General features: G+C 53.0%; 1 protein-coding gene across 1 annotated transcript in view; it reads left to right on the top strand.

Moving 5' to 3' along the window:
• Positions 1-10288: 10288 nt before the first annotated feature.
• Hvcn1 (hydrogen voltage gated channel 1) overlaps positions 10289-14182 on the top strand; it is a 30131-nt gene continuing 26237 nt past the window's right edge. Inside the window, exons 1-2 of the mRNA XM_027949196.3 lie at positions 10289-10332; positions 10673-10752. The gene's annotated coding sequence lies outside the window, so the exon portion shown is untranslated. The remainder of the gene's footprint in view (positions 10333-10672; positions 10753-14182) is intronic.

Below are 14182 nucleotides of genomic sequence, written 5' to 3'. Positions count from 1 at the left end.
GCTGAGCCCTGTCCCAGCATTAGCTCCTCCAGGCTCCAGGCCTGCGGGGTACTCTCATCCCCATTTTACTGGTGAATGAGGAAACAGGCACAGATTGTGATTTCTCAAGCCAAGTGGTGCATTTTTAAAACAAAAATAAGCATGTTCGCTTGGCACATAGTACACACTAAGTGTTTCTCAAGTGAATTAATATTTTACTGGGGGTTGCAAAAAGCAGACACCTGGTCAGCGCGTTTCTTGATTCAGGAACTATTTTTTTTTTAATATTTATTTTTTAGTTGTAGTTGGACACAATATTTTTATTTAATTAATTCATTTATATGTGGTGCTGAGGATCGAATCCAGGGCCTCGAATGTGCTAGGTGAGCACTCTACCGCTGAGCCCCAGTCCCCCAGGGACTCTTTCTGTAGGAGTGACTCTGCACAGGCCTTGGAAGGCAAGGCAAGGGACTGAGCAGGCTAGCAAGGAGCCCAGCAGGCCTGAGGGGCAGCAAGGACAGGCCTCCACGCTGCTGTGGGAATTCCATCCCAGGAGCAAGGGGAAGCCACCGAAGGACGGTGAGATTTGGGGTTCAAATAAAATTGTTTTATTCCTACCCTGGTGGGGAGGACAGAAAGGTCGTTAGAAGCGTCTCAATAAAGAGATGAGATTTATGAAAAGCACCCTGAGCACTGTGAGGGGGAGAGGCCTGAGGAAGGAGGGAGTGGGAGCAGGGAGACCTTGCAAGGCAGACAGAGGAGGCAGGGATGGGACGACGTGGTCCCTGTGTCATGGCACAGTGACAAGGACAGACTCCAGCATGGGGCACTGGGGAGCCTGAGGAAGGCTAGAGACCCTTTGTCTAGTGTGAGTGACAGTCCACATGCCAGCAAGGTATGACACGGGGTTTCCTAGCAGGGGCCAAGGCACCGTCAGAACTGGATTCCAACTCACCAGCAGTGTGGCCTCAGCTAAGGCAATGGCCGCCCAGCCTCGTGCTTTCTAGAAAGGGGAGACACTGGTGGAGAGGAGATGAAGGGCATCTCCTCAGCACAGACCCAGGCACCCCCACCACAAACACACACAGGAAGAGCTCTGCGTGACTGTCACTGAAAAGTCCAAGTTGACAGCAGGCTCTGGGTTGGATCCTAGGGCACATAGTTCAACTTTGGTTCTCAAAGTGGATGCCATGAGGATCCCCTGCATCAAAATGCAGAGTCCTGGTCCTGGCCACCAGGAGTTCTGACTTGGCCTTCGGGGCCCAGGGGTGTGAGTTTTCCTCAAGTTCACTATTAGAGCGCTGCAGCTGTGGGTGGTTGCAGGTATTGTTGCTCACACATGGAGAACACCGCTCCCAGCCGGGCAGCTGTTGTAAAACAGGGTACTCCCCGGCTGGCCTAGGTGGTGACACAAACAGCCTCACAAACAGCCTGACGTCTGTACAGTTGACAGAAACACCAATCAGCCAGAGCCAGGCTAGTCTGGATGCAGTGGGATGCAGGGCCTGGGGAGCTCTTTAGGGTGTGGCCTCCGGTCTCCAGCTCTGCCCCTCTGTGTGGCCTGACTCCCAGGCCTTTGCCCACGGTGCTCCAGGGCCAGGCTGCTCCGCCTGTCTGGAGGCCATTCTGGAAACCCCCTGGCAGAGACGCTGACACGCATCTGCTGTCCTTTGTCTCTCTTCCTGGGACTGTTCCTGAAACACAGGTGCTGCCTCCAGGAGGAGGAAGGCCCCTGGGAATGGCCAAGCAGGGAGCTGGAGGGTATGAGGGTCCCCAGCATGTCCTGGACTTCATACCTCCAACCTGTGACAGGAGAAATAACTGATGAAGCCACCGATGTTTTGTAAATTCTGCCACCCATGAGAGGAGTGGCTGGTCCCTTCCTCCTGCCACCTCCCATTCGGGGCTGTTGTGCCCAGCTAGGCTTCCGAACTGCCGTGTGCTCACGAACGCAGGGACCTGGTCCCCTCTGCTCCCTCCCTCCCCTGGCTTGGGCACCTTGGTGCAGACAGCAGAGACCAGCTCAGGCTGGCTGCAGGATGGGGGCGGTGGGAAGGGAGTGAGGGCCACAGCAAGAGGGAAGGCGGGGACCCAGACGCCCCACCAGCCCAAGGCTGCTCCCCGAAGGAAATGAGAAGTCCTGCTCCCAGCCCTGACTGGGAATGTCATCCTTTGACCCTGCTGGAGTCCAGTCCTGCTTGAGCGGAAGAGGTGACACCTTGAGGAACAGTTCCAGCAGATGGACCTGGTGGAGGTGAGCGGGTCTCCACGCAGAGTGAACTGGGCCCTGATCAGAGCCAACTCCAACAGTGTGACCGTGTGGCTGGGGCCCACCCCTGACCCCAGGGAGGAGGAGCCGCATTCAAAACCTGAAGCCAGGAAGTGGCCACCAGACACTGTGAGCAGCTCCCAGGACCCAGGAGCCTCCACCTCAGCCCTGCTCTCCTTGGCAGGAGGACACTTCCCAGAAGCCCAGCACCTGCCCTTAGGGCTCACTGACCAAAGCAGAGGGTCACCAGTCCTCTCCTGAGATAGATGGTGGCCAGGGGGCAGGGGTGTCCCAGTTGGGTGTAGGCCTCACTCCTTGGGTGGAGAGAAGGTGGGCAGCCTCACAGGAGGCCAAGCCACACCCATAGAGAGCAGTTTCCACCGACGGCCAGCAGGTGGAACAAGGCACAGCTACTGATGCCCCTGGTGGCAGGTCCGTCCCTAAACCACGCCAGAGAACACGTCCAGAGCCCCTGCCCACCGCCAGGCCCTCACGGGCAGGAGGAGCCCAGGGAAGCAGAGAACTTGCCCCAAGGTGTTACCAGCGCTGCCCTGTACCTGCAGGACGGCTCCCCTCTAGCCCCAAACCCTCTTCTCTTGGCTTCCAGGTCCCCACGTGCCTGGGGTCTCCCTCCTGCCCCCTGGTTTACTCTGACTCCTTCACAGCCTCTTCTTCGCCTGTGGCTCAGTCCTGGGCCCCTGTCTGTGCTCCAGAGGGGACCTCAGTCGAGCTTGGGTTTTCAAGAGCGGCTGTGCCCTGAGGATGCACATGGGATCAAACAGGACAGTCCCCAGCCGGCCCGCCAGACCCCTCCGTTGCCATGGGTGACACCTCTGTGCAACCCGTGTCCTGCCTCTCCCAAGCCTCTCACCAGCCAGTGCACCCCCCACCCATCTGCTCTGCCTCCCAAAGCCATCACTGTCCACGCCCCTCTTCCTTCCCTAGTCCCAAGACAAGGGCCAGTCATCAGCGTCAGCCACCGCCCTCCCATCCTGGCCATCCAAGTCCCACCTGGCCACCAGAGGTGTCTTTTTTTTTTTTTTTAATATTTATTTTTTAGTTTTCGGCGGACACAACATCTTTGTTTGTATGTGGTGCTGAGGATCGAACCCGGGCCACACGCATGCCAGGCGAGCGCGCTACCGCTTGAGCCACATCCCCAGCCCCAGAGGTGTCTTTTTAAGTCAGACTGTACCCGTGGGTGAAGGAGTAAGAAAATGGTTACCTGGGCAAAGGGATTCCATTCAGCCGCAAAGGGAAAGAAGCACAACCACGGGGTGACATGGACGGACCTCAGGGCTCAGAGCTGAGCTTCTTCACAAAAGAAGCCAGATGCCAAGACCCCGTGTTGGGCAATGCCATGTCCAGAAGAGGCAAATCCACAGAGATAGATAGAAGACTTGTGGGTGCTCCCAGCTGGAGAGAGGCAGGAATGAAGAGTAGCTGACTAATGGGCCCAGGGTTTCATTTTAAGATGAGAAAGTTCCAGACCTAGGTAGCAGTGAAGACTACCTAATGTTGTGAATGTACTAAATGCCACACATTGTCCACACTTCATTATGGTTAAAATGTTATGTTATGTATATTTTACTACACTTTAAAAAAAGCAGGCACAATGGCGCACATCTGTAATCTCAGCAGCTCAGGAGGCTGAGACAACAGGGTTGCGAGTCCAAAGCCAACCTCAGCAGAAGTGAGGCACTAAGCAACTCAGTGAGACCCTGTTTCTAAATTTAAAAAATACAAAATAGGGCCCAGTGGTTGAGTGCCCCTGAATTCAATCCCCAGTACCCTATCCCTCTCCCCACAAAAATCAAATCTGTCCCTCTGCTGCTTAACTCTCCCCACCTGGCTTCTTGTGCCCCACCTGGCTTCTTGTACCCCCAATGGGCTCCAACCCCGTGGCCTCTGCCCTCCTCCAGGTCTCACTTCTCTCCTCTCTCCCTCAGTGCAGGATGTTCCTGAGGTTCTGGCCTCCTTTGGTCTCCTATTGGGTCTCTGTCCCACCTCAGGCCCTTTGCATGTGCTGTTCCCTCTGCTTAGAAGCTTGTCCCTCTTCATGGCCAGCTCTACTTCATCTTTCAATATCAGCTTAAATGTCACTTGCCTCCCCTGGCCTCCATGGCTCAATGGGTCTGCATCTTTTCTCTGCCAGCATCCCCTGGTCATTCCTTTATACTGTTCACTTTGTCACTGGGTCTTGGTATGCCTCCCTGTGGAGAGGGGTGGGATGAGGCAGAGGGGACCTGCCTGCCTGGTTCACCTCAGTGTTTTCTGAACCCAACTCCTAGTTGACGCCCAGAACCGATTTGCTACATTAGTGAGAAATCACTCACCAGCAAAGGAAGGGACGGAGGGAGGCAGGACTGAGATGTGGGCCTCTCTGATGCCAGTTGCTATGCTCTTTCTGAACAGTGAAGCCATTGGAACCGAGTTCCCCTTTTCTTTCTTTTTTCCAGTTCTGGGGATCAAACCCGGGCCTCATGCAAGCTAGGTAAGTGCTCTACCACTGAGCTACACCCCCAGCCCTAGCAACATACACTTTTAATAAAGCGACATTGTTGAAATAAGTCCCCAAGCCTCACATGGATGTCATCATGTGGCTGTCACTGCTGCAGATGAATCATGTCTGCTGGGAGAGGAGCTTCTGGACCCAGACCACAGACGTAACTCTGGGAAACCCAAACAGAGCCCCTGCCCACCCCTGGCTGAAATCTCTTCTACTTCTCTCTCTTCCTTTCCGTTTTCTCATATTCTCCCAGAGCCAGGACCTGGCTTATGCCCTAGGAAGGGAAGTAGTCAACTGTGGAGGCTGAAAACTCTGCCCTGGAGTAACCAGAACCAGCAGAGGCAGCCCTCTCTCTTCCCCTTGCATAATGTCGGAAGCAGACACAGCCTGGCCCAGCCCCAGCTGTTCTGGGAACATAAGTGTTACAGACCCCCCAGGAGTGGACTCAGATCTTCCTTGAAATGCTCCATGAACATCAAATGGTGGGACACCCAGAGAATCCTGAGATGATGACTGACAAGCGAACTGGGCTCACTGCTGGGGGTGGGACAGGGACTCCCTTGTGCAGGGGGACTGGATGGCGTTGCCGAAAGCAGAATAGGTCCTTCTCTAAAGCAGTTCCTAATCTTTTTGTAACCTGGGGCCTTTGGCATCTGATGAAGCCTCTGAGCCTCTTCTCAAGTAATATTTTCCAATGTGGGGTAGTTAGCAAAGCAAAGTGACCTTGAAATGCAGTTTCAAATTAATTTTAAAATTAGGATAAATACATGAAGTTCTTGGCTAATGCATTAGACTATTGAGATCAAGTACTATTTTGAGATACCTATAACAACTATTATGATCTCAAAATCATCTGTTTGATACAAAGTATTGGTATTGCTAACACAACAGAGGTTTTGTTGCCTACATTCATAATTAAATAAAATGCCAAATTTCAATCAGAGGTTAATGAAAATAAAGAGGTAATTTTTTTCCCACCCAAGTTCATGGGCTTCGGGACTCTTTCTGTGGACCACAGGTTACTCTGCCCTAAGGATGGTTGGCCTCACTTCCCCAGCCAAAATGGGTGCTCTGTGAGGACGGAGGCCATTCCTTCACCTGATATTAAGTATCCAGAAAGGGCCTGCTGCACAGTGTTGGAGTCTGTAAACAAGTCAAAGTAACACCTGGAATTTTGCCAGGGGAATGTTAGAGTTCGTAAACAAGTCTGGATGGTGCCTGGCAAAATGTCAGAGGGAGTGGTTTGAGAAGTAACAAAAACAAGCCATTAACTGTGGAGATTCCTTATTGGTTGACTGATGTATCTAGTTTATGCTAATTAGATAAGCTGTGTGGAATGTATAAATACTGCTCCTGTCCTGCAATAAACGGCTCCTACTCCTGCTGTATCAACGTACACAAGTTATTCGTCACCCCCCGGTTATTTTGCTGCAGCCAGCCGGACTGCGGCAGATGGTGGCCCGTACGGGGAGCCCCGGGACACTCGGGGGTAAGTGACAAAAAAAAAAAGCTGCCCGTCCATAGATAGGACGGGGGCAATCTGCTCGTCCCTAGGCAGATAGGGCGAGAGGAAAAATGACCATTTCGAGAAAATGGAGAAGATTGATACAGTATGTTTGTGTCTTGTTTTGTCTAAGTGTATTGTATTGTCTTTGTGATGAAAATATGGAAGGGGTGAGAAGTAAATTACTAAGGGAAGAAGGCACCCCAATGGAACCAAGAATATTTAAGGCATGTGTTGATGGAAGCCCAGGAACTCTAGTCAGAAAGAAACAGAAAGTTCAGAAGAAGAAAGATTATCAGAGGAGGAAGGATTATCAGGAAAAAAGTTGCAGCAAAAGGCTATTACTGAATACTTTTCGTTACCGGAGGGTGCGTGAAGCGGAGAGGCGGCTGCCGAGTGTGCAAGCCGGTCATAGCGCAGCAAGGATTTTCCAAGAGGCGGCGGCGACTGGCCCTTCCCCGCCTCCTGGCCGGGGAGCTGGCTCTTCCACTGCTGCGAGCCCAAATCTGGACCTGACCTGGAGGCACAGTCTAGCAGGCTCTTGCTCCCTGTGCCCAGTAGCAGTTTGAGTCCGGGACACTCCCCAGGGCCATCTGGGGCTGCCCAGGACGCTACAGCCGACAAAAGATGCTACTGGCGTCCCTGATGTTTGGTCATTTTCAATGCCAATAACTAAGCTACAATGGTTCTCCCACACCTGAAAGCTGATGAGTAATGAGCACTATTAATGCTTATTTCAAATGCAAAAAAAACCTTGAGATAATGTACTAAATTGTTCAGAAGGTTGTTTTCTTAGTAGAATGCTACAGGATTTTCTTTAGCCATCCGGAGTTCCTGCCTTCGTCCCAGTGCCGGTAAAGACCAAGGTGGAAGAATTTTCAGTGTTGCTGAAAACCGGACGAGACTTCAGCTGAGAAATGGACGAGACTTCGGATCAAGCTAGTTGCCTGCAGAACTTACCTGGACTGTGATTTACCTGGACTGTGAGTTAATCTATTGAGACACTGCTTTACCTGGACTGAGACAACAAACTGTAATCTATAACAAATTGTAACTCGGTATCTTTGCTAACAGTGTCATTGGTGGTATAATTTTTCCAAGGGCTTCTTGCATGGAGCCATCAATTGGCTTGGTATTGTGGCATTTTGTATCCTCCCTTTCTGTTTGTAGCAGGTTATTTATGGTGTTTCTGTAAAAACCACTATGGTCGTTATTTAAATTAAACAAAAGGGGGAAATGTTGGAGTCTGTAAACAAGTCAAAGTAACACCTGGAATTTTGCCAGGGGAATGTTAGAGTTCGTAAACAAGTCTGGATGGTGCCTGGCAAAATGTCAGAGGGAGTGGTTTGAGAAGTAACAAAAACAAGCCATTAACTGTGGAGATTCCTTATTGGTTGACTGATGTATCTAGTTTATGCTAATTAGATAAGCTGTGTGGAATGTATAAATACTGCTCCTGTCCTGCAATAAACGGCTCCTACTCCTGCTGTATCAACGTACACAAGTTATTCGTCACCCCCCGGTTATTTTGCTGCAGCCAGCCGGACTGCGGCAGCACAGTAGGCACAATAGTATGTAGGTCTCTTAGATTTTTCTGGAGATAAGTCTAGTGATTGTGAATGAGAGTTTCTTTTCAATCTTTGTACTTCTTCCTTGTCTTCTTGTGTTGGCTAGAATCTTCAGAACAGTGTTGAATTGTAGCAATAATTGTACATCTATCTTATGATGCTTAATACTCATTTATGCAGTGGGAATGTAAAGCAACTACTAAGTGCCAGATTCTGTGCTGAGAAAGATATAACACAGTTGAGATCTTTTCCTATCTCCTGAGAAGACAGGGAGATATCAGTGATAATAGCAATGTTAAGGACTAAATTCTTCAGAAATACTGAACTGCTCCATGGGACCCTATTTCCCAAAAAAATATGGAAATAGATGCCTACTGGAGGCCCCAGGGCATAGTTAAGTTTGGGAGCTGAAGGCCTCATCAGGAGCACCACAGTGTGGTACAGATGTGGGCATGGGAAGGATACAAAATGAGGCTTCCATGGGCAGGGGGTCGGCCAGAGGGTGGGGCCAGGGCCAGAGCTTGGCCTGTTGAGGCCACCACCTACTTGTGCTAAGCTTATAATTACCAGCAGGACCCAAGAGGCCGGCACTTCCACTTGGAGGAGGGATGGCTCCTCCCTCTCCCTCTTCCCTTCCCCACTGCAGAGAAGTTGGGGCAGAATATTCCCCACATCCTGTCCACTCTGTCCACGGGCCCTGGGGGGAAGGGCAGAGTTTTTGATAAAATATAAGAAGTTTAAAATGGACCAGACCATGGCATGGGGACTGGAATGGGGATGTTAGAATAACAAAGCATGAGAAGTCACCAGGAAAATGGTTTTAGGAAAGCCTGCTGCCCAGCGGCACTGGGGAGAGCAGAGGCAGTAAAGCCCCTGGAAACATCGCTAGGGAGGTGGACAAAGCCCTACAAAATACCCAGGTCCTAATCCCCAGGACCTGTGAGCATGTTGCCTTCCATGATTGAGGGGACCTTGCCCTTGTGAATAAGCTGAGAATCTTGAGATAGGAGAAGATCCTGAATTGTGGCGGTGGGGCCAGTGAAAGGAAGGTGCTAAAGAGGTACCATCTCAAATACGGAAAAGGGAATGTTGGTAGTTCAAAGTCAGGTCACTTGAAAAATCTGTGATTTGAAAAAGGGCCATTTGGCCTGTGTTTCCCTACATGCAGCAGCACATCATGAGATTCTTCTAGGAAGGATGTCCTTCACATGCCAAAGCTGGAAAAGAGACTTGGTCCCCAGAGTCTGGTCATTAGAGCTACAACTGACCTGAATAAATAAGCTCTCTGAAGTAACCCCTATCTTCCAGAAGCTTCCACATCTCCTCTCCTCCCCATATCCCTGAGTGACCTCCCTAGAGTTTCATACCTAGTCCAGAGACTCACCTGATCTCTCTGTCACTCCTTCTTTGTGACAGCATCATACTTTAGTCATTTCTTTCTTCACATTTCACCCTCTTGGGAAGATCACCACGAATGTGTAAAACTAACATGACTCTCATGTTTTTCTCTTGTCACCCAGTTCTTGTATTAATTAGTTTCCCAGATCTAGCCCAAAAGCCCACAAAGAACCAAGGAGGAAGTGGTGGTTCTCTCTCTCCCTACAGTAATCACAGGGTCCTTATGAGGGGGAGAAGGGACGCTGAGGTAGAAGCAGAGGTGGGGCTGAGTGGCCAGGAGACAAGGAACACAAGCACCTCTGAGCAGACCAAGGCAAGGAGCCGGCTGTCCCCAGAGCCTCCAGAGGGGACACGGCCTGCCAGCAAGTTGGTTTTAGCCGTGTAAAGAGCCACTTCACAGTTCGAGCCTCGTGACTCTAAGAGAACACATTCTGGTGTTTTAGGCGCTGGACCTGTGGCGACATGTTACAGCAGCAACAGGAAACTCATACCAGCCCCAGGGGCTGCGCGGCACCCCGCAAGTAAACCAGAGCAGGCAGAGGTGAGCAGATGGCCTCTGCGCCTGGGGCCAGTGGCCTGTTGAAGACACGCTAACAGGACAAACCCGAGGCACAGCCGCTGGGAGGGCCCCAAATAGCCAGGCGGGCTCCTTGGACCACCCAGGCCTGGGAGCAGGGCGCCCCTCCCCTCCTCCAGCCTCAGTCCCATCAGGGGAGCCCCCAGGGTTTCCAGGTTGGCCACCCCCTTAGGACACTCTGCCACCCTCCACCCCCTGCCTGACAGACTGTGCTGGGGACAGCGGACGGGGCCACCCTAGGGAGTCGGGAGGCAGGGGTGGCGGGGAGGCTGCGGGGGGCCAGGCCTCGACCCTCCGCGGAGGAAGGAAGTGCGTCCCTCCCCCGCCCCTTCCCGGGCAGCGGATTCCCGTGATTAGCGACGAGCCGCCGGGCGGGACTTAGTCCGTCCGCAGGACGGGGGCGGGGCGGGCACGGGGACGCGCGCTGGGACCCGGCCAGAGCCCGGCGTCGGGGCGGGGCGGGCCTGGAGGAAGGGGCGGCGGCGGCGACGCGGGGCTGCCAGTCGCTGCGGTGGCCGCCGACGCGCGGTGAGTGCCCGGCCGAGGTCGCGCCCTTCTCCCCCAGCCCGACCCCTCAGAGCAGCGGGGACCCTCGCACCCCGGGGCGCCCTCGCCGAGGGGACTTCGCCGGACCCGCCCCCAGCCGCGCCCGTGCTCGGCGCCCCCGCGGGCGGAGGGACCCCGGGACCCCGCGTTGCCAGGTGCCAGGCTGCAGGGCAGCCCTCCCGCCGCGGCCTTGTCCCCCTGGGGTCCAGTTCCAAGAACCGTCCTCTCTCACCGCGTGCGACCCGGCCAGGTGCCATCACTTCATCACCCAGGGCAGCAACAGGTGGCGCAGCGCCCATCGCGGTCTCCCTCCCGCTCACAGGTGGAGACGCCGGGACTTGGAGAGGCCGCGCGGTGCCTTGGGTCGCAGCCGAAGGAGGCAGAGCCTGAACTCACAGCCAGGTCTGTGTGGAGCCCCGTCCTTCCATCCCTCTGTCCTGCCCCAGCCCCTGCTGCCCAGGGGGACAGGGACAGGGAAGGCAGGCGGGGTGCCCCAGGAGGAGCCCGAAGTGAGCCCCCAACCCGTCCCTGCAGAAGGAAGGCCTAGGGCAGCAGGTCCTTCAACTGGAAATTCCTTGGAACACCCACTCTTGGGTCAGGGGAGCTAAGGAACAATAATGGTGGGCTAGGGTTGGGGTGACCTCCAGGAGAGAGGGGGGGTTTTCCTCTCAGCCAGCCCCCTCCAGAAATGCTGGAGGTTCCTCTGCCAGGCCGGGGCAGGGGATCTTGCAGGCTTAGCCATGTGACTTTGTCGCTTTGTGTCTCAAGTTTCCTTATCTGCCCCCTGGGGTTCAGCCTGGCACCTACCTCACAGGATGCCGAGGAGATTAAGTGAGATGCCTGGTGTAAAGACTTAGCTCGGCTTCCTACCAAGCTGTGTCCCCTCCCTCCCATCCCACACCTCTGGAAGCGCTCCTCCTCCTGGGCCCCTCAAACCTCAGGCTGGTGGGGCTTTAGATCTGCAGTATTTCCGGAGGTCCCCCTACTAGGAACTTGAGTCAAACCAAGATCAGAGCCAGCAACTTCTCCCCTGCGAGTCCCCTGGGGGAAAGCTGGTGAGGACAGGGTTTTGACAAGCTTTGAGCTAAGGCTTGCATAATTCCAGTCTCCTCTGCGGCCTCCAGCCCTCCCCCACCACATTGCTGTCTAGCAAGGAGGAAGCCCAGAGAGCTCTTGCCACAGCCTAGCTCGCCTTGGTGCCTTGGTTCTCCATTCCCCACCCCACACCATCTCCCCCTAAGCATATCCAAGTCTGGCCTCTGTGTTCTCACTTTGATCCCCAAGTTCAGGCCATTGTCACCGTCACTGAGGGCCTCCCCTTGGCCTCCCTGCAGCACTCTTGACCCCAAACCCTCATCCACCTTCCATACTTGGGCCCCAAGTGATTATTCTTTTTCTTTCTTTCTTTCTTTTTTTTTTTGGGGGGGGGAGGTACTGGGGATGAACCCAGGGCTGCTTAACCACTGAGCCACATCCCCAGCCCTTTTTATATTTAACTTTGAGACAGGGTGTCGCTGAGTTGCTGAGGCTGGCTTTGAACTTGCAATCCTCCTGCTTCACTCTTGACTCATCTCCTGCCGCTGTCCTCCATCAGGAGTCTCCCCATTCTCCCAAGCTTCTTGCTCTCTCAAGGGGTGAGAGCAAAGGCTCTCCTTTCCCCAGGAACGCCTTTCCCTGAAATCTCGAATGACTGGTCCCCTTGACGTTCAGGAAACTATAGATGTCACTTCCTCAGGAGTCTGACCACTCCACTTGCAGGAGCCTCCCTCGCACGCTGGCTGCTGGCTGCTTTCTAGTGCGTGACCAGGTTTTTTCCTTCCCAGCACGCAGCCGAGGGTGGTGGCGGCGGGGGGGCGGGGGGGGGTTTGATCTCGCTTATGTATTTCTTTCCTTGGGTTTTTTTTTTTTTTTTTTTTTTTTTTTTGTCTCCTGGGGCTGAAACATCAGCGTACCCTTGACCTGACCTCTTTTTCTTGCCTCTTCACGCAGCACAGTTCTTGGCATCTGGTAAAGGTTCAGATAATTTTGTACAATCGCCAGCAGAATGTAAAGCACCAGAGGCCTCCATTTCTCCCTTCTTGTTGCTCACCAGAGTTATTTCTGCCTGTCTGCATAGACCTCAATATTGTCACTCCTCCCAGTAGCCCTCTGCCTTCCTCAGCTTTTCCCTAAGGGGGGCTGTTCTAGATTGTACCCAGAATATCCAGTTTAGCTGTAAACATTGTTGTACATTTGTGTAAATATTGTCATTGCTGTCAGATGACTTCTTTGACATATAATTTCCAAAATGAAGTGTTCAGGTCAGGGGTCTGATCATCTTGAAGGCAGCAGACCCTTGTTGCCAGATGCCCATTAGAGCAGTGATCCCCACAAGTGTGCATAAGTTTCCCCACAGGCCTGTGAGCATCATGCTTTATCACTTTTATTTGTCTTGACTAGTTTAATGGGGGAGAGCCTGGGAGTTCTACATTTTCTGCTGCTTGAATGGGTGAAGCTGGGTGTTCGTGGGTGCCAGCTCTGCTTCCTGTCTTGTGAGGAAGGGACCCTCCAGAGCACCTTGGTCCTTCCCTTCACCTTCATCTGTGTAAAGGAGCTGCTGGAGCCCATCTCATGCAGAAGGGGCGAGGGAGGCCCCGGGGTGCTGGGCCAGGGCTGCACTGAACTAAACTCACCGGCTGCAGACGCTGCTCTGTTAGCCAACCCAAAAGAAGTTCTCCACAGTCCTGTGTGCACCCAGACTGTGGGAGAGGAGAGAAAGCCGGGGTTTGCTTTATTTTATTTTTTTTATGTGAATTTTTTCCCCAAATGCTAATATTTTACTCTTTTAATTATAAAAATAACACAAAGCGTGTAGAATTACTCATTGGCACATTGAGGCAAGAAAAGACTGGGGAACCTAACTGTCCATCACTAGTGGCGCCCACACACGTCTCTACAGGGGACTCCTATGTGGCCATTACAAGGAGTGCCCTTGACCCTCAGCGTGCTGGCGTGGGACCAGCCCTGAGGTGCTGTGCTAGTCTCCTTTTGCCATTGATCAAATACCACAGACTTGGTGGCTTGACACAACCCACATTTGTTCCTGTACATATCTGTGGGTCAGGAGTCTATGCTCAGTCTCTGTGAGCCTGAAGGGGGTGCTGCCGGGGCTGCCCTGCTTCCTCAGACTGGGGGCGGGGGACTCTGGTGGCCCATCCTACCAACTTCTAGAGGTGCCTGCAGCGGGCCCTTCATCTTCAAAGCCAGCAGCTTAGGCACCTCCCGATCTCTGTGTCCTCTGCTTCACATCTACCTCCACTTACAAAGACCCCCCTGAGTTCAGTGGGTCCACTGGATAATCCCCCATCTCAGAATTCTTATAGTTCAGACTTTGCAGAAGCAAAGAGGAGGACAGTCACTCAAGCCCAAGTCCAGGTTACTCCCTCTGCTCCCAAAGATGACCACTGTGAACACTCTCACTGCTTCCCTTATAGACTTAAAAAAAAAAAACCTTTTAAAGCACGTGCATATTTTTCCTATGTAGATGGGGCCATCCTGCCCCTGCCATGCTGTGACAGGATCTTCTTTCTCTTTTCTACATCTACACTTGCAGACTATGCACCCTCCCACTGCTCAGGTGCACAGCAGCCAACCACCCACATCCCTGGTGGGCGTGTGAGTCTTTTTCAGAGCCCCCCACTGCAGGGCATTGTCTGTCTTTGGAATTGGAGTGAAATTTCCATAGCATTAAATGGACCAGGTTGAAGCTCCTAATTCAGTAGCATTGAGTGCATTTGCAATATTGTGCTGCCATCAAGCCATCCCGTGGATCTAATTCCAGAGCAGTCATCAC

Source organism: Marmota flaviventris, chromosome 1, assembly GCF_047511675.1.
Source record: "Marmota flaviventris isolate mMarFla1 chromosome 1, mMarFla1.hap1, whole genome shotgun sequence".
NCBI classification, from domain to species: domain Eukaryota; kingdom Metazoa; phylum Chordata; class Mammalia; order Rodentia; family Sciuridae; genus Marmota; species Marmota flaviventris.
The sequence above is the reverse complement of the archived record's forward strand: the minus strand, read 5'-3'. Positions and strand labels throughout refer to the sequence as shown.